This window comes from Anabrus simplex, chromosome X, assembly GCF_040414725.1.
Source record: "Anabrus simplex isolate iqAnaSimp1 chromosome X, ASM4041472v1, whole genome shotgun sequence".
Lineage (NCBI taxonomy): Eukaryota > Metazoa > Arthropoda > Insecta > Orthoptera > Tettigoniidae > Anabrus > Anabrus simplex.
Window position 1 is genome coordinate 177,072,755 of NC_090279.1, and position 21,511 is coordinate 177,094,265.

The following is a 21,511-nucleotide window of genomic DNA, read 5'->3' on the forward strand; positions in this document are numbered from 1 at the left end:
GAAGCGCAGTCTGGAAAAAAAACAGAGTTTGGAAAGGTTGTGGAAGCAAGAAGAAATTCAAGGAACTTATCAGGAAATTAAATTTAGAAGTGAGCTGAGGATAACATGATGGAAAGACTAATTGGCAGTCATAATATTAGTGACTTCACCTTTGAACCATGTGACCTTGCCGCAGTGGAGAGGCTTGCATGTCCCAATGAAGCAGATAGCCAAGCTGCAGGTGCAGCCATATTGGACTAACGAATGGTTTATCGAAAGGGAGGTAGCAACCTTTCGGAAGTTGCAAGGGTGGTATTCTAGATGATTGACTGATTGGCCTTGTAATAATACTCAACGTGGCTTAGCTGTGTTGACTGCTACATGGCTGAAAGGAATGGGAAACTACAGCCGTAACTAACTCCCGAGGACATGATGAATGACGTACTGATGATGGCTTCATCCCGGGTAAAATATTCCAGAGGTAAACTAGCCCCCCATTCGGATCTCCGGGTGGGGACTACACGAGAGGGGGCGATCATCAGGAAGATGGATACTGACATTCTGCGAGTCGGAACATGGAATGTTAGAAGTTTGAATTGTTGTGGTAGGTTAGAGAATCTGAAAAGGGAGATGGATAGACTAAAGTTAGACGTAGTTGGTATAAGTTAAGTTTGTTGGCAGGAAGAACAGGAATTTTGGTCAGGCAACCACCGAATTATCAACACAAAATCAAACAGAGGAAATGCAGGAGTTGGTTTAATAATGAATAAAAAAGTAGGACAGCGGGTAAGCTACTACGACCAGCATAGTTAAAGAATTATTGTCGTCAAGATAGACTACAAATCAATGCCCATCACAATACTGCAGATCTATATGCCTACTAGTTCAGCGGATGATGGGGAAATCGAAAGAATATACGAAGTGATAGAAGATTTAATACAATATGTAAAATGTGATGATATTCTAATTGTGATGGGAGACTGGAATGCAGTGGTAGGCCAAGGAAGGGAAAGTATTGCAGTAGGAGAATTCGGATTGGGACAAAGGAATGAAAGAGGAAGTCGGCTGGTTGAATTTTGCACAGATCATAATTTAGTCCTTGCCAATACTTGGTTCAAACACCACAAACAACGGCTGTATACGTGGACAAGACCTGGAGACACTGGAAGGTATCAAATAGACTTCATTATGATTAGGCAGAGATTCAGAAACCAGGTGTTGGATTGCAAACCTTTCCCAGGAGCAGACGTGGTCTCTGACCACAACTTGTTGGTCATGAAATGCTATCTGAAGTTGAAGAAATTGAAGAAAGGAAGGAGTGCAAGGAGATGGGATGCAGACAAGTTGAAAGAAAAGAGTGTGAGGGATTGTTTCAGGGAACATGTTGAACAAGGATTAACCGAAAAGTCTGAAAGAAACACAATAGAAGAAGTGTGGATAATCATGAAAAATGAAGTCAGTAGGGCTACTGAAGAAATGTTAAGGAAGATCAACTAAGAATCAGTGGATAACTCAGGAGATACTAGACCTGATTGATGAACAACGAAAATACAAGAATGCTCGAAATGAAGAGGGCAGAAAAATATACAGGCGTTTAAAGAATGAAGTGGATAGAAAGTGGAAAGTAGCTAAGGAAGAATGGCTGAAGGAGAAGTGCAAGGATGTCAAAGGTTGTATGGTCCTTGGAAACGTAGATGCTGCATACAGGAAAATCAAGGAAACCTTTGGAGAAAGGAAATCTAGGTGTATGAATATTTAGAGCTCAGATGGAAAGCCACTTCTAGGGAAAGAAGATAAAGCAGAAATATGGCAGGAACATATCCAACAGGTGTATCAAGGTAAAGATGTAGATGATTTGGTTCTAGAACAAGAAGAGGGTGTTGATGCTGATGAAATAGGAGACCCAATTTTGAGGTCAGAGTTTGACAGAGCTGTGAGAGACCTAAATAGGAGCAAGGCACCTGGAATTGATGACATTCCCTCTGAATTACTGACAGCCTTAGGAGAAACCAGCATGGCAAGGTTATTCCATTTAGTGTGTAAGATGTATGAGACAGGAGAAGTCCCATCCGATTTTTGGCAGAAATTTGTTATACCTATTCCCAAGAAAGCTGGTTCTGATAAGTTTGAAAACTACCGCACCATTAGTTTAGTATCTCGTGCCTGAAAAATTTTAACATGCATTATTTACAGAAGAATGGAAAGACAAGTTGAAGCTGTGTTGGAAGAAGATCAATTTGGCTTCAGAAGAAATGTAGGAACACGTGAAGCAATCCTGACTTTACGTCTGATCTTAGAGGATCGAATTAAGAAGGACAAGTCGACGTTCATGGTGTTCGTAGATCTAGAAAAGGCATTTGATAATGTTGATTGGACCAAGCTATTTAAGATTCTGAAGATGATTGAGATCAGATATCGAGAACGAAGAATTATCTACAATCTGTATACAAATCAGTCTGCAGTGATAAGAATCGAGGGCTTTGAAAAAGAAGCAGCAATCCAGAAAGGAGTGAGGCAAGGCTGCAATTCGTTCCCCCTCCTTTTCAGTGTTTAAATAGAACAGGCAATAAAGGAAATCAAAGAGGAATTTGGAAAGGGAATTACAATCCAAGGAGAGGAAATCAAGACCTGAGATTTGCCAATGATATTGTTATTTTATCTGAGACTACAGAAGATCTCGAGAAGTTGCTGAATGGTATGGATGAAGTCTTGGATAAGGAGTACAAGATGAAAATAAATAAGTCCAAAACAAAAGTAATGAAGTGCAGTCGAATGAAGGCAGGTGATGTAGGAAATAGTAGATTAGGAAATGAAGTCTTAATGGGAGTAGATGCATATTTTTACTTGGGTAGTAAAATAACTAATGATGGCAGAAGTAAGGAGGACATAAAATGCAGACTAAAACAAGCAAGGAAGAGCTTTCTTAAGAAAAGAAATTTGTTCACTTCAAACATTGATATAGGAATTAGAAAGATGTTTCTGAAGACTTTCATCTGGAGCATGGCATTGTATGGAAGTGAAACATGGGCGATAACTAGCTCAGAAAGAAAGAGAATAGAAGCTTTTGAAATGTGGTGCTACAGAAGAATCCTGAACGTGAGATGGATAGATCGAATCACGATTGAAGAGATAGTACTGAATCGAATTGGTGAGAGGAGATCGATTTGGCTAAATTTGATGAGAAGGAGGGATAGAATTATAGGACACATCTTAAGACACCCAGGACTTGTTCATTTGGATTTTGAAGGAAGTGTAGGCGGTAAGAATGGTAGGGGTAGACCAAGGTATGAATATGACAAGCAGATTAGAGCAGATGTAGGATGTAATAGTTATATAGAAATAAAAAGTTTAGCACAGGATAGAGTGGCATGGAAAGCTGCATCAAACCAGTCTATGGACTGATGACTCAAACAACAACAACAACCCACATTATTCATGAAAAATGGAAGGGGATGTACAGGTACTTTAAAGCTGAAATGGGTTCCAGGAAGAACATTCCAGGAATTATAAATGACTAAGGGGATTTTATATGTGAGGATTTAGAGAAGGCAGAATTATTCAGTTATCAGCAGTATATACAAGTAGTTGGATATAAGGATAATGTCCAGAAAGAGGAGATGGCTAATAGGCCTAACATTTTCCTATAATAACAAAGTTATTTACAAAAATATACCAGAGTTGAAAATTAGAAGGGCACGATTTCTGGGAATATATTATTTTTGCTATTTGCTTTATGTCGCACCGACACAGATAGGTCTTATGGCGATGATGGGACAGGAAAGACCTAGGAATGGGAAGGAAGCGGCCGTGGCGTTAATTAAGGTATAGCCCCAGCATTTGCCTGGTGTAAAAATGGGAAACCACGGAAAACCATCTTCAGGGCTGCCAACAGTGGGATTCGAACCCACTATTTCCCGGATGCGAGCTCATAGCTGCGCGCTCCTAACCGCATGGCCAACTCGCCCATTGGGGATATATTAAAGGCTGTGTGTTGGAATAGAGTACCATATCGGAAGTACATATTTGATTACTGTTTGCTTGAAAGAGCTATAACATAGGAATGGGGAGTTGGTATAGTAGCCCCAGTGGACAGGAAAGAATTTGATGATGTTCTTTTAAGAACGAAACATGTCATTCTTTGTTTCTTCTTTCTTTCTTTCTTTCTTTCTTTCTTTCTTTCTTTCTTTCTTTCTTTCTTTCTTTCTTTCATTTTGGCCAACTGTGGACCATGTTAATTCGATTTCAGCTGCTTCTGGGCTTTGATCTGTGCCCAGTAATCCTTCGTTCTTTCACTCTGCAACCTTCTTCTCTCTTCAGTCCATGGTGTTTGGGTCCGCCTACTAACTTTTTCTTGGAAACTCTTTGTGTTCTTTATTTTTGCCTTGTAAGTTTCCCTGTTGCTTATTTCCGATCCCTGTATTCCCATTTCTGTCAGGCCCTTCTTCACTTCCTCATGCCAGCGTACCACAGTTTTTCTGGTCTCAAAAAACCTTACTATTTGGTTGGTCAGTCTTCCCGGGTCTATTCTGTAGATGTGTCCAAATAACATGGCTCTCCTCTTCCAGATGGTGTCTGAGATCATTTCTATCTTGTGGTACAGTTCTTGGTTTGCTTTTTTTTGTATGATCCATCCTCTGTTCTTTGGGCTCCAAGTATTTTCCTTAAAATTTTTCACTCCACCAGTTCTAACTTCTTGACCAATCCTGCTTTTATCGGGTTCAAACATTCAGCTGCATATAAGGCTTGTGGATGAGTCACTGTCTGGTAATATCTGAGTTTTGCATTGACGAAGATCTTCTTCTTGTTATAGGAGTTCATACTTAGCTTGTATGCCAAGTTCATTTTATTGATTCTTGATATCAGTTCCTCTTTCTCTGAGAGGTTGTTATCTATCCACTCTCCCAGATATTTAAATTTCTCTTTGTTTAATAGTGTGTACTTTCATTGCTTTTCAATAGTGTAGTTTTCTTTTACAGGTAAGTTATAGTGTGTTTGACAGACTGAAAAGTTTTTAAGTTACTGTCCACTAATTGGTTTGATGGAAGGCAGTTAGGGTTTAGGAAAGGTTATTCCTGTGAGGCTCAACTTGTAGGATTCCAGTAAGATAGCAGATATTTTAAGTTCAAATAGACTGAATCACTATTGACTTTTTCAAGGCCTTTGACAGGGTAGATCATGGAAGATTATTGATAAAAATGAGGGCTATTGGAGTTGTTTGCAGATGATTTATTAATATGGGGACACCGTGAGAGTGAAGTGCAGGAACAGCTCAATGTATGGGAGGAAGTTGTGTCATCTTATGGAATGAAGTTCTGAGCACAAAAGAGTGAAGTGCTGGTAATGACACAAAACATGAACCGAGCGTATAATGGCATGACATTATAGGTCTTTTCTGCTCTGATGGCGGGCGGCCTACATGCTGTCAGGAGAAGCGGGGAGTATGGGGCCGACCAATCCAGCACGACGTGAGAGGCCGTTGAGGGAAAGAGACAGAGGCCACTATTACAACGTTGCCAGGAGTGCCCGCGCATGTGTTCAAGTTGTGTTGAAATCCACATAACTTTGAAATACAGAACTTCGTATGTTATAGTTCGAGTATGGCTTGTGGATGAGTTTTATTATTTTGTATTTATTTTTTATATTTTATTATATCTTTGATGTAGTATGATACGAGTTAATAATATAAAAAGTACATTGACAACAGACCGAAAAATAATTTGTTCAAAAGTACAGAGTTACACAACACATTTGTTCAGTGTCGGGTATTCACTCTTTACGTAATACCGTAACTGGGGAGAGTTCTTCTTATTACATCTTTATGGAACCCGTCAATTTCCTTTGTTATACAGTTCCTTTTGATTCGTTTGCGCAGTGATTGAAATGAGATGGAACCAGATGACTGGGTAGGTAATGTCTTTACCTTCCATTACTATACGTTGAACGGTTCATGTACTAACTTAACAAGCTTCCGACACTCTCTGTTGCACTTTATACACACTCACTAAAGGACTATTATTTTCTGCTTCCTTTTGAAAATATTCATGAACAATGCTGATCATTTTTCTACCCTGGCTCCTTATCTCCTTCCTCTTCACCATTGTAAGATATATGGTGCAGTTATTACATACAACAACAACAACAACAACAACAACAACAACAACAACAACAACAACAACAGCAACAACAACGTAGAGCAATGCAAATAGAAATAAACTAACATCACATCACATGCCACGAAGACGCTAATCGAAGAATGCAGTAAAGGACGCGGCAAGAATTACTCATAAAACAAGAATTATCCTAAAATAAACTCGTCAAGCAAACTCTCAGTAATGGCCACATGCACACTGCAAGGCTACTCGGCAGCACAGCAGTTTGGAGAGTGAAGTGAGCGCGGCAAACTCCCCGGGAGACTGAGTAGTTCTCAGCGCCACCACCAGGCAATCTTTAGCCTGATTGGGCAGTGACATACTGCCCGCACCCCGCTTTCCCTGATAGCATATAGGCCGCCCGCCATCAGAGCAGAAAAGACCTATAGGAGGAGAGCAGTTGAAAAGAGCTGAAAGCTTTAAATACCTGGGAAGTGTATCTGAAGAAAATGGAGAAATCCGGATGGAAATCAATGAAAGAGGAAGGTGTGCAAATGGGCTCTTTAAGAGTGTGGGAGGATTGATGTAGAACAAGGATGTACCACAGAGATGTAAAGTGTTATCTAAAAGACTTATTTTGTGCCTATTTTGACATATGGATCAGAAACATGGGTGATGAAGGAGAGGGATAAAAGTAGAATATGAGCAGTGGAAATGAAGTTTCAAAGGTGTCGTATAGGTTTAACAAGAATGGACAGAGTAAGAAATGAGAGAGTTTGGGAGATGGTAAATGAGGAAAAGATAAAAAAAATCAAGGCTGCAATAGTATGGACATGTTAAGAAAATGGGAGAAGAAAGGATGGTACCGAGAAAGATGTTAAAAATGGAGTTGAAGAGAAGGAGACCTAGAGGAAGACCGTGGGACAGATGGCTGAAAGGTGTAAAGAAGAGCATCAAGGCAAGAGGAGGGAACTGGAACACCTTGTGAGGAGAGAAGTAGTGGATGGAGAGGCTTATGTTCCAAGCAGACCCAGCCTGTGGTTGGAAACTGCTCCAAATGATGATGAGGATGATGAGGGCTATTGGACTTGACAAAAAAAGTGACTGAATGGGTGTCTAAAATCTAGAAAACTGAACTCAGAGAATTAGAATATGTGAAGCATTATCTAACCCTGTAATCATTAAGAAGGGAGTCCCACAAGGCAGTGTTATTGGACTTCTGTGTTTTCTTATATATGAATGATATGAGGAAGAATCTGGAATCACAGTTAAGGCTTTTTGCAGATAATGTTATACTGCATTGAGTTGGAAGTAAGATAACAGGATTGTAAGCAAAAACAAAAAGATATTGACAAAGTTGTGAGATGGACAGCAGGCAATTATAAACAGATTGGAAAGTCAGGTTGTAAGTTTTACAAAGAGAAGAATTTTCAGTTTTATTACTGTGTTGATGGGACGACAGTACTCACTGGGACAACTATAAGTACCTAGGTATTATATGGAAAGATCTTCATTGGGGTAATCACTTAAACAGGATTGTAAATAAAGGTTACAGGTCTCTTCATATGTTTATGAGAGTATTTAGGGGTAGTAGTAAGGATGTATAGGAGGGGGCATATAAGTCACTAGTAAGACCCCAATCAGAGTATGATTCTAGAGTATGGGACACTCACCAGGACTACTTGATATGGAAACTTGAAAAGATTCAGAGGAAAGCAACAGGATTTGTTCTGTGTGATTTCTGACAAAAGAGTAGTGTTATGAAAATGTTGCAGACTTTGGGCTGGTAAGACTTGCGAGTGAGGAGACGAGCTGCTCAACTACATGTAATGTAGATTAAAGTAGACATTAACAGATAATACAGAATAGTCAAAAACATTTAAGATTCCTAAAACTTAACAAGCATACACTGAGTATTCTTGAAATAACAATTGGTGCTTAGAACTAATGATCAGAGTCTTAAGAACAGAAAAACACCATCCGTTTCCTCATGTTAGATTTGAAATACACTTGAAAAAATCTTTCCTTAAGGTAAAATTGTCCTTGCATTTAGTTAATATGAATCCATTATTCGTGATATTATTGCTGACAACACATATATAGGCTACTTGTGGAGACAACAATTGATCCTAATAGAATTGGGGGGGGGCTGTTCGTAAGACTCTACGCACCAGTTTTATTTCAAGTGAACTCAGTGCATGCTTATTAAGTTTAAGGAATCTTAAATGTTTTTGACTATTCTGTATTATCTGTTAATGTCTACCTTAATCTAAACTATTAACAAGCAGCTGAAGATGTCTCTCATGAGACAAAACAAGTATTACTAATTTTGATAATCGAATTTAATCACCAGGTGTGATTAGAAATGTATTGAAAAGGTGGAAATCCTCAAGTCTTTTATTATAGAGTATCTCACAGTCAATATGGAACAATTATGAAGTTTGTAACTTGTAATACATGGAATGTTTCAAGCTGTCAGTGGAGAGATGACATGGAAATATATTAGTAGATGAATAAGCTTAAGTGGAGTTTTCAAAAGTGAGAAAGATCAAAAAATGAAGATAAAGTTGGAATTCAAGAGGGCAAATTGGGGCAAATATTCATCTATAAGAAGAGGCGTTAGGAATTGGAATAATTTATCAAGAGAGATGTTTGATGAATTTATAACTTCTTTGAAATTCATTTAAAAAAAAAGCTAGGTAAACATCTGAGGGGAATCTGCCACCTGGGCAATAGCCTTCAATGCAGATCTGTGGTGACTGATGAGTTGTGCAGATCTAACTGTGGAACCTATGAGCGGCAAACTTTGTATGTATGCGATGCATCTGGAAGTTGCAACCTTTATGTGGGCCAGTCCTCATGGCCTTACATTGTATATATCACTTGCTATTTGGGTTGTGTTCCTTGTTCTCTGTTCAAATACTCTGCAGGATGGCATGGCATCTTGAAGGCCTAAGACTGACTTTATGTCTTCCAGAAAGAAAGTTTCATTGATTATTATAATTATACACCAAGGAGTTTTAAGATATTTTGAGATGAAGTGGATTCTCTTCACGTGTTTTGCTTTAATTTCTTCTAATCCTCTTCAGTCTGCCTCAGATAGTTTGTGCCAGATTACCTCTCTGCTGTCTGTTGGAATCGGTGCTACTTTCTGTCTGACGACTGCCATAATTGTGCTTATTGATAGGCATTGAGGTTCAAATATTTTGTAGTATAATGTCAGGAACAAGTTTCATTGATGAGGAATTTACATACCAAATAGAAATTGGAGGAATATTTAACAGAAACTGGTTTAGATTCGGTTTGACTTCCGCAAACATGATGCGATGGTTGGATGTAGTGGACCGATCTTTCCCCTGCGAATACCATAGCTAGACAAACAACACCAGAATACAGTGAAATGTGGTGGTACAATATCGCATAACTAACATGGATAAATATGTCAAGAAACGATTTTCTTTGTCCAACTTAAAAAAAAAAAGGTTGATTTTTCATTATAAGAGAATAATTTTCACTGAATTTTTTAGCTTTGTTTTTGCTAGGGGCTTTACGTCGCACCGACACAGATAGGTCTTAGGGCGACGATGGGATAGGAAAGGCCTAGGAGTTGGAAGGAAGCGGCCGTGGCCTTAATTATGGTACAGCCCCAGCATTTGCCTGGTGTGAAAATGGGAAACCACGGAAAACCATCTTCAGGGCTGCCAATAGTGGGATTCGAACCTACTATCTCCCGGATGTAAGCTCACAGCCGCGCGCCTCTACGCGCACGGCCAACTCGCCCGTTTTTTAAGCTTTTTTTTCCTGGTATGAAATTGTAATTTTGTTCATACATAGCACTGGTTGTAAGTGAATGTATAGATTATGTCCAGAATTCGTAAGTTGTAAGTGTAAGATTAATGCTATAACCAGGGATATCTGTTATTATCATAAATGATTTAAATATTGTACAATTTATATTTTCACAGTATTCTCATTATGTTGACAAACATACTTACTCCATCAGATTGGTAAAAACATAAAACAACAACACATAAATGTCTTTGAAATTGCACTTCTAGGAATCAACCAATGCTGGTGATCTAGCGAATATGGCAACGTGCGCAAAACTTTGCTTCAACAAGCATGCACATTGCAGTACGTGTCGCCATCTATATTATTCCGTGCTCATTGGTTATGGAATGTGTACCAGTTGGTACAACTATACGCCACACATTTGAATTTTCCGCCTTAAATTACTCCTCTACAGCTGAATCACTAAACTTTAAAACTGAATTAATTCTCTACCGGGCGGTACACCTCTACGCTGCAAAGTTAAGTCTTCCGCCGATAAATCCTCCTCTAACGGAGAAACAGTGAACTTTTAGAACTGTATTAATTCTTGAGTTTTCTCAGAAGAGGTCTCTACTATAAATTTTGGGATTACAAAGATGTCAATACTGTGTGGATTTCAACGTGTTTTGTTTTCTACGGATCAAGAAGTGTGGACATTTGCTAACAGATGTCTCTACCCAAAAAACTATGATTATGCACCCTGGTGCGAAGTGAAGGAACTTTTGTTGAAGAAATTTTGTATTTATAAGTTTTGGTCTTTACTAAATTTTGTTCTTTCATTTGTGGGTTGGCAATATTAAGCTTTCTTTCCGCCTGTTTTGAACTTAGCCAATCAGTAATTTCTGTAATTAATTTTCCACCTATCGGAGGTTTCTTCTTCGAATTTCCATGTGTAACTCTTAGCTACCCAATAAAGTTGAGCGGGTGCGTCTTTATTATTCATGAAAGGTCTCGAATCTTCCACGAGGGTTTAAAAACTGCTGATTTTCTCGGCTCTTCGTCACTTCAACAACATCTAGCTTAGTGTATGGAAGTATAGCAGGGGGCGGGTTGCGCCTCTTCCTTCGAGCAGCAGCTCTTCAGCAAAGGTAATGGCCTCTTAATATCTTTATTTCTTTCTTGGTCAGCAGTTTAACCCCCGGGGAAGGTTCGAAACGTTTTCAAGTATCCCACCTGTTTAAAATGTAACTTAGTGCCGGCTTATGTAAACATTTTCTTATTACTTTAAATGTAAATTGGGGATAGAGAGTGCTTTACCCTCTCGAGCTCCCCTTCATTTCGACCTGAGGTGACTATGTTTTCGTAACTGATTTTCTTGCTTTTGCTAGGGGCTTTACGGCGCACCGACACAGATAGGTCTTATGGCGACGATGGGATGGGAAAGGCCTAGGAGTTGGAAGGAAGCGGCCGTGGCCTTAATTAAGGTACAGCCCCAGCATTTGCCTGGTGTGAAAATGGGAAACCACGGAAAACCATTTTCAGGAACTGATTTTCTAATCTTCCCTAATGTGTTAAAATTTTCTTATACAAGTCACCTATATAGTGTGGGAATAGCCCCTGTGTATCGGCCTAAAATGTGTATTTAGGAGTGCTAATTCAAGCCTCCATTCCTTTTGCGTTTTGGGCCGTTTTTATTAACCTAGTATTTGTCCACTAAGGCCCGGTAGAAAGGGTACAAGATACCCCTGTTTCTTTGTAAGTGTGCCTTGAGGGCAGTTTGTAGTAAAGTCCGTTTATGGCCTTTTGATAGGCTTGAAAGATTGAGAGCGGTCAGCTCTTTCTGGTATTTTGGAAGGTGCCTCTAGGAGGCTTGACATTACGAGGGGGGAGAAAATGCTCCATGTAATTAGGGGTTTTCTGCACTTTGGTAATTTGTGGTTGTGAGCTGAGAGCTCAGGAATTGTTAAACTTGGGGTCTCGTAGCCCAGAATTGTAAAAACCCCTTAACTTGTGCTTTCGTTTGTAAAGTTGCATTGTACCTGATTTTTCTTTGTTATTTCACCTAGTGAAAATTGTTAAATCTTGTTATCAGTTGAAAATATAACCTTTATTTAAATTTTAAATTCATCTTTCGGACTTGTAGTTAGACCCATTCCAGCCCGCACCTTCTTTCACCTCTGCTGATCCACCAAAAACGGTAACAGAATGTATTGTGTAACACCTACAGTAAAATGTGGTACCAGTGGTAGCTTATAAGGAAAGTGCCTCTTTACGGACTCAAAACATTGTCGTTTCTGTTTATACATGTTGTACTGTATAAAGTAGGTAATAAATGAGTTGCAAGATTGTGAGCGACTGCAGGGGGACTTAGACAATGTTGGGAGATAGTAAACGGAATGAAAAGTCAGATTGTAAGTTTTACCAAGAGGAAAAGTCCTCTCAGTTTTAATAACTGTGTTGATGGGGTGAAAGTAGCTCATGGGGATCACTGTAAGTACCTAGGTGTTAATATAAGGAATGATATTCATTAGGGTAATCATACACTGACTGACAGAGAAAATGCAACACCAAGAAGGAGTGGTCAGAACTTTATGCCAATTGCAGGGTAGACTGACGTCACTGAGGTATGCTCATGATGTGAAATGCGCCGCTGTGCTGCGCACGTAGCGAACGATAAATGGGACACGGCGTTGGCGAATGGCCCACTTCGTACCGTGATTTCTCAGCCGACAGTCATTGTAGAACGTGTTGTCGTGTGCCACAGGACACGTGTATAGCTAAGAATGCCAGGCCGCCGTCAACGGAGGCATTTCCAGCAGACAGACGACTTTACGAGGGGTATGGTGATCGGGCTGAGAAGGGCAGGTTGGTCGCTTCGTCAAATCGCAGCCGATACCCATAGGGATGTGTCCACGGTGCAGCGCCTGTGGCGAAGATGGTTGGCGCAGGGACATGTGGCACGTGCGAGGGGTCCAGGCGCAGCCTGAGTGACGTCAGCACGCGAGGATCGGCGCATCCGCCGCCAAGCGGTGTCAGCCCCGCACGCCACGTCAACCGCCATTCTTCAGCATGTGCAAGATACCCTGGCTGTTCCAATATCGACCAGAACAATTTCCCGTCGATTGGTTGAAGGAGGCCTGCACTCCCGGCGTCCGCTCAGAAGACTACCATTGACTCCACAGCATAGACGTGCACGCCTGGCATGGTGCCGGGCTAGAGCGACTTGGATGAGGGAATGGCGGAACGTCGTGTTCTCCGATGAGTTACGCTTCTGTTCTGTCAGTGATAGTCACCGCAGACGAGTGTGGCGTCGGCGTGGAGAAAGGTCAAATCCGGCAGTAACTGTGGAGCGCCCTACCGCTAGACAACGCGGCATCATGGTTTGGGGCGCTATTGCGTATGATTCCACGTCACCTCTAGTGCGTATTCAAGGCACGTTAAATGCCCACCGCTACGTGCAGCATGTGCTGCGGCCGGTGGCACTCCCGTACCTTCAGGGGCTGCCCAATGCTCTGTTTCAGCAGGATAATGCCCGCCCACACACTGCTCGCATCTCCCAACAGGCTCTACGAGGTGTACAGATGCTTCCGTGGCCAGCGTACTCTCCGGATCTCTCACCAATCGAACACGTGTGGGATCTCATTGGACGCCGTTTGCAAACTCTGCCCCAGCCTCGTACGGACGACCAACTGTGGCAAATGGTTGACAGAGAATGGAGAACCATCCCTCAGGACACCATCCGCACTCTTATTGACTCTGTACCTCGACGTGTTTCTGCGTGCATCGCCGCTCGCGGTGGTCCTACATCCTACTGAGTTGATGCCGTGCGCATTGTGTAACCTGCATATCGGTTTGAAATAAACATCAATTATTCGCCCGTGCCGTCTCTGTTCTTTCCCCAACTTTCATCCCTTTCGAACCACTCCTCCTTGGTGTTGCATTTGCTCTGTCAGTCAGTGTATTTACGAGGTTGTTAGAGAAGGTTAAAGATCTCTTCACGTGGTTATTAGGGCATTTAGAGGTTGTAGTATGGATGTAAAGGAGAGTATGGTTCCAGTGTATAGGATCCACACCTGGATTACTTGTTACGAGAACTGGAAAAGATCCAAAGGGAGGCAGCATGATTTGTTCTGGGTGATTTCCGACAGAGTAGTAGTGTTAAAAAAATGTTCCAAATTTTGGGCTGGGAATGGTTGGGAGTAAGAGGTGAGCTGCTCGATTTAAGTGGCATGTTCCAGGCTGTCAGTGGAGAGATGGCATGAAATGATATTAGCAGATGATGAAGCTTGAGCAGGGCAAACATAAAGTTGGAATTCTTCTTCCTTCTTTATCTGTTTACCATCCAGGGTCGGTTTTTCCCTCGGACTCAGCGAGGAATCACACCTCTGGTGCCTCAAGGGCAGTGTCCTGGAGCTTCAGACTCTGGGTCGGAGGATACAACTGGGGAGGATGACCAGTACCTCGCCCAGGCGGCCTCACCTGCTATGCTGAACAGGGGCCTTGTGGGGGTATGGGAAGAGATAGACAAGGAAGAGGGAAGGAAGCGGCCGTGGCCTTTAGTTAGGTACCATCCCGGCATTTGACTGGAGGAGAAATGGGAAACCACGGAAAACCACTCCCAGGATGGCTGAGGTGGGAATCGAACCCACCTCAACTCAGTTGACCTCCCGAGGCTTAGTGGACCCCGTACCAGCCCTCGTACCAATTTTCAAATTTCGTGGCAGAGCCGGGAATCGAACCCGAGCCTCCGAGGGTGGCAGCTAATCACACTAATCACCACACCACAGACGCGGACTGGAGTTCAGGAGAACAAATTGGAGCAAATATTTATTTATAAGCAAGGAGTAAGGGATTGGAATAATTTATCAAGGGAAATGTTAGATATATTTCAAAGTTCCTTGAAAATGTTTAAGGAAATGCTAGACAAACAATTGACACACGCAGCAGCCACCGATCATAAAAACTCCCTACGAAGATTCATCTCACTTCATACCAGACTCCGTAAAGAAACGGGACATACAGTTGCGGTAAAGGATTTAAATAGGACTGTCCGATAATACTACTTCATATTTGCATATAATCATCAGAATAAAAAACAAAAAGGTATGCCATCCAACTCCTATGTCTCTCACAATAGACTGCTAACTGAAGTTATTAATAATTTCTAATAAATGAAATAGTTAATAAAGGTTTATGACTTGTATATTATTTGATTCTACAGACAACGTCAATTCTAGTGGACATTGACCATCTAGTGACTTCAGCTTGCAACGTAAAATATTCACAAATAGGCCTCCATCAAACTTTCCAAAAGACCGAGGAAATTTCGGAATGGGTCTGGATCCCATGCCCCGCCCCCGCGTTTTTAAATACGTCCTGGGAAGTTGGCGATCCTATCTTGGATAGAGTGATATGGTGATGATCATTTAAGAAAAGGCTAGGAAAACAACAGATAGGGAATCTGCCACCTGGGCGACTGCCTTAAATGCAGATCAGTAATGATTGATTGATTGATTGATTGATTGATTGATTGATTGATTGATTGATTGATTGATTGATTGATTGATTGGACTCATGCCAAACTTCACGAACAATATTTTTTTCGAAATAAGAAAAGTTCGGCTGGAAAGGATTAAGAATCGAATAAATAACATAGAACTACGTCTTTTCTTAAGGGTACATGGCTGTGAATACCACAGTAGAGTAGTGTATGTTGGGTATTCATCCCGATGGCTGGTTTGATCCTCAGTGGATAATCACTATTCTTGCCATCATAATATGTACAGAAATATTTAGGTGGACAAATATTATCATGTGCAATGAATTAATATTGTAGAATGTTATTATTTCATTAGTTGATGATGATGATGCTTGTTGTTTAAAGGGGCCTAACATCTAGGTGATCGGCCCCAGTTGATTAGTTACTGGTTATACTTCATGCTTAATTTTTTATGACAATTTATTCCTTGCGATGTTTTTTTAAGGCTGCAAATTTACTCTAAGCTGTCAGAAGGGCAAACTCGGACACTACCCATGTAACATGAATGATATTTTTACACTTATTACCCACAGTCTGTAGGTACAAAGTAGATATTAGGTCAAGTAGTTTTTTGTAGGGAATTTTCAAATTCCACTGTTATTCAAATTTTCAAATATTTTATGGCCTATTTTTTCGTAAGTAAAGAGCTGCATTCATGATTGTTCATAATTAAGACAATTGCATATTGAAACAGTATGCTAAATTTCATTAGTCTATCATTACTGGTTACTGAGATATTGGGCTTAAACTTTTTACGTTGAATTGCTCTCGTCTAAAAGTATATTTTTTAGAATATTAATTCTACTCTATCTATAACTAATAACAGACAGGCGAAAGTCTGCATACAGTTTTAATGCGCAATTATCATGAATGTAGCTCTTTATTTATGAAAATAGGGGCAATACATTTTTCGATAATATTTATGAAAATTTTTAATAACAATATTTGAAATTTCTGACAACGATTGACCCTTACTGTGAGGGCTACATAAACAGCCCTATCCGATGCTAAATATAACTATTCTGTGCAATCCAAGGAATGTGCAAGAGGCATGATTTCTTGGTATCAAAGAACGGGAGCAGTGCTGTATTGAATTAAAAAAAAAATAAAAAAAGCAAAGATCGACTGGGCTTAATTCCAGAGGGGAAGAAACAGGCAAATCCACGATCAGCCACCAGCCGTACACCAGAAGTGGTGAGGAAAGTGAAGGCCCTTGTCTCAGATGGTAACTCTGCCCCTCTCCACAAAGGACTCTCGCACGTAGTAGTAAAAGTATAATTTATGCCGCATGAGTAGTTTCCGAGTTTACCCTTCCGACAGCTTGAAGTGAACTTGCTGTCACGAAAAACATCGCAAGAAATTAACTGAAAAAAAGAATAATAATAATCCTGAAGCGTAACCAGTAACTAGTAAGCTAATAATAATCTACAAAATTCTTTCATTGCACATGATCATTTTTGTCCACCTAGAAGAAGTACTTCTGTCCAAATTATGATGGCAAAAATAGTGATTTCCCACTACTTCACTGTAGTCGTCACAAACATGTGCCTTTCTGCCGTAGTGTAACGAAACATCTGCTTTACTTGGCACAGTAACAGCACGTACGTGACGAGTACAAAGGGGCCATGGAAATGCAGTGCCTGTGACATTTGAACGTAGGTTATTTTGATAATGGGAACGCTCCCTCGAGGATCATACGATAGCAAGTCCGTGGCAGTGTAGATGGTAAAATATTCTTTCATTAACCTTCTCATGACCTCGCTTTGTTAACACGCGAACAGATACATTAACACTCTTTAAAAAAAAGGTGAAATGAGGGCAACTTAGACCTCTACCTCATTCATAAACGTTATTACATCATCAAGGTCGGTTACCCTACAGTTAATATCTAAATATTGATACGGTTCGAGTCGCATGCATACATAAAACATATGCCTACATAACTCTTCATTACAGACTGTTATGCCTTTCAGCGTTCAGCCTGTAAGCTTTTGTGACTTTGCCGGGCTGAGTGGCTTAGGTGGTTGAGGTGCTGGTCTTTTGACTCCAACTTGGCAGGTTCGATCCTGGCTCAGTCCGGTGTTATTTGAAGGTGCTCAAATACGCCAGCCTCGTATCGGTAGATTTACTGGCACGCAGAAGAACTCCTGCAGGACTAAATTCCGGCACCTCAGCGTCTCCGAAAACCGTAAAAGAGTAGTTAGTGGGACGTAAAGCCAATAACATCATTATTAGCTTCTGTGAATTTACTAAACTCCGCCACAATCCTCCATTTTTAACTAGTTTTGTGGCCTCGTTTAGTTCTGTATCTCTTCTATTTAAATCGTCCGGCTCCATGGCTAAATGTTGAGCGTGCTGGCCTTTGGTCACAGGGGTCCCGGGTTCGATTCCTGGCATGGTCGGGGATTTTAACCATCATTGGTTAATTTCCCTGGCACAGGGGCTACGCGTATGTGTCGTCTTCATCATCATTTCATCTTCATCAAGACGCGCAGGTCACCTACGGGAGTCAAATCAAAAGATCTGAACCTGGCGAGTCGAACATGTCCTCGAACACTCCACGCACTAAAAGCCATTTCATCTTTAAATCGTTAGAAACTGAGTCTAATGATCGTCGTCTTTTCTCCCTCTATTTCTCTTACCTTGAATGACCGAGTCCATTATTCTCCTAGGCAAACTCTCCTCCTCCATTCGCCTCACATAATCCAACACAGAAGCCGGTCTATGCGTACAGCTTCATCAATCGAATTCATTCCTAACTTAACCGTTATCTCCTCAGTCCGACTACCGTCCTGCCATTGTTCACACCTGTTTGTATCGGCGATCATTCTCGCTGCTTTCATGTCTGTTGCTTCTAACTTATGAATAATATATCCTGAGTCTACATAGCTTGTCAGGTTGTGAGTTTCACAAATAGGAAAAGTCCTCTCAGTTTTAATTACTGCGTTGATGGGGTGAAAGTTCCCTTTGGGGATCATTGTAAGTACCTAGGTGTTAATATAAGGAAAGATCTTCACTGGGGTAATCACATAAATATGATTGTAAATAAAGGGTACAAATCTCCGCATATGGTTATGAGGATGTTTAGGGGTTGTAGTAAGGATGTAAAGAAGAGGGCATATAAATCTCTGGTAAGACGCCACCTAGAGTATGGTTGCAGTATATGGGACCGTCACCAGGATTACTCGATTCAAGAGCTGGAAAAAATCCAAAGAAAAGCAGCTCGATTTGTTCTGGGTGATTTCCGACAAAAGAGTAGCGTTACAAAAATGTTGCAAAGTTTGGGCTAGGAAGACTTGGGAGAAAGGAGACGAGCTGCTCGATTAAGTGGTATGTTCCGAGCTGTCAGCGTAGAAATGGCGTGGAATGACATCAGTAGACGAATAAGTTTGAGTGGTGTCTTTAAAAGAAGGAAATATCACAGTATGAAGATAAACTTGGAATTCAAGAGGACAAATTGGGGCAAATATTCGTTTATAGCAAGGGGAGTTAGGGAATGGAATAACTTACCAAGGGAGATGTTCAATAAATTTCCAATTTCTTTGCGATCATTTAAGAAAAGGCTAGGAAAACAACAGATAGGGAACCTGCCACCTGGGCGACTGCCCTAAATGCAGATCGGTAGTGATTGATTGATTGAATCTACTTTCACTCTCGTAAAATAAACTTGGTCTGTGGACAGACCAGTATAGAAATAGTTTCGTCCGGGAGATGACGTCTTTCTTACAAAGTAATGTTGAATGCAACTAATAAGTAGAGCCAGGATGTTAGGCAAAATGCTTTTTTTTTTTTTTTTTTTTTTTTTTTTTTTTTTTTTTGTCTGGGTGGATATATCGAAGTGTCACACAGAGACAAACATGTTTCCGTACGTTTGAGAACGGTAGGACCGGTTATTATTTTGCCTTCTTTTTTTTTTACCTATTTTAGCTTTTGTAGCCTATTTGATAGTTTAATGCCTTTTTTCATTTTTTAAGTTGTTATGGATATTTTCTGCTATTATTTATGTATTGAAATTAATCAGTGAAAAGAAAGCATATATGCAATTCCAAAGTACTGTATTAATAATAAAGAAAAAAAGACAAAAAAAAAGACAAAAAAATTACATTTACACAAACGATATTTTCATATTACACAAATCTCTACTGGAAACTCCGCAAGCCAAATGGTCGAGAGGGTTGCCAGGTCCCGTCCTTGGTACGTAAAATTTAGTGCTTGTGGTGATTATTGTTTTACGAGGAAGAACAAATTCGTAACCATCTTCTACTAACACTAATCAAAGGAAAATGGAAGAGGTCCTATACTTCAAAAAATTAAGAGAGGAAAGTACCACGAAGAGAGCTAAAATAAAAGACTCACTAGGCCTCGCAATGTAATACCGTCGGGGTCGGAAAAGAACAAGAGTTGACCAAGGGAGGTCAAGCAGGAAAGGTAAGAGCGAGGAACCTGACGTATGTAAGTGGAAGCAACGCCAGACTCAGCTAGGGGATGGTCGCCAACGCATACTCCCAAGTTGAGAGGCCCTGGTCCCCCTTTTAGTCGCCTCCTCTTACGACAGACAGGGGATACCGTTGACGTTGTTCTGTCATCCCCACCCACAGGGGGATGTAAGATTAAGCACTAAACTGTGATGCAGATAGGTATTACGTAGCTTACATTAGAGCATTTTTATTGCTTTAATGTCCGGTTCCATGGCTAAATGGTTAGCGTGCTGGCCTTTGGTCACAGGGGTCCCGGGTTCGATTCCCGACAGGGTCGGGAATTTTAACCTTAATATTGGTTAATTCCCCTGCACGGCGACTGGGTGTATGTGTCGTCTTCATCATTATTTCATCCTCATCATGACGCGTAGGTCGCCTACGGGTGTCAAATCAAAAGACCTGCACCTGGCGAGCCGAAGTCCTCGGACACATCCCAGCACTAAAAGCCATACGCCATTTCATTTCATTGCTTTAATGCCCATTTTTGTAATTATAAATGCTTATTTTGATTATTTTACTGGCTATTTACTAAATGTTAAGTGCTTATTTGCCTGGCTATTTTAGCAAAAGTAAATGCCTGAACTTCCGGGCTCTACTTATAAGCTTTTCACTCTGTCGAACACACAAGTTCGACATAAATATTACACTATAGCATACCTGTAAAATAAAAATAATAATAATAAAAAAAAAACACTATTGAAGAATGAACAAGGTAGATATGATGTGGGCTTTTGGGCTTATGCCGTGTCAAGAAAACAAGGTGAAACTCTTCACGTTTCACAGAGAATTTAGCTCCGCGTCTTCAGAAGAAAATCTTGACTGTTCACGAAGAAGACTACCATAATAAATGAAGGTTTGAATTTAAGAATTGTAGTGGTACGCTCGTTCGTCACCAGGTGGCTCGTTGTATGCTGGCACAGCGCTCCAAGCGGGAGCTGACGACAACATTAACCCCAAGTGAGATGTTCTATCACACCGTGCGTGCTTGAGAAGTATCAGAGAGGACATCAGACGAATCAGGCACGAATGTGGTAGAAGAAATAGAAATAGTAACGAAAGACACCAGGATAGAATAGAACAGAGCTGAAGAATGGAAAGAAAGTATGTAGAGAAAACCTGCGGATGATGATGGCATGCGACGGTCTTGTTGAAACCACCCACGCGATTTTTCTTCTTCCGTTAACTGTTGGAAGAACGGCGTCCAAATGTCATCTGTGTACCTCTCTGCATTTACTGTCGTCTCGAAAAAATTAGGCCAAATTATTCGTCTTTCACTAAAAGCACATCGCACACCAATCTTCTTATCATAACGAGGGAGTTCACAAACACCATTAGAATTTTCTGCACACCAATAGCGAGAGTTATGACTGTTCACACGACCATTAAGATGAAACCAGAACTTTTAAATACGGTGTTCCAATGATAACTGTCTCACCATGTTAACAGCTGAGAATAAGACTGGTGACTCATGCTCGCCAGGTCGAATACGTGCAGGCTGCTTGCAAGGTCAAGAACTATGCACGTGCCTCCCATACTGCAGCTGCCATAGCGCAGAGTACAGACATCGTGCGTTCGGTCTGCGTTTATAAGAGAATAGTAGGGTAGTAGGCTGGATAGCGTGGTTCAAATCCCGGTCGTTCCATGTGAGATTTGTG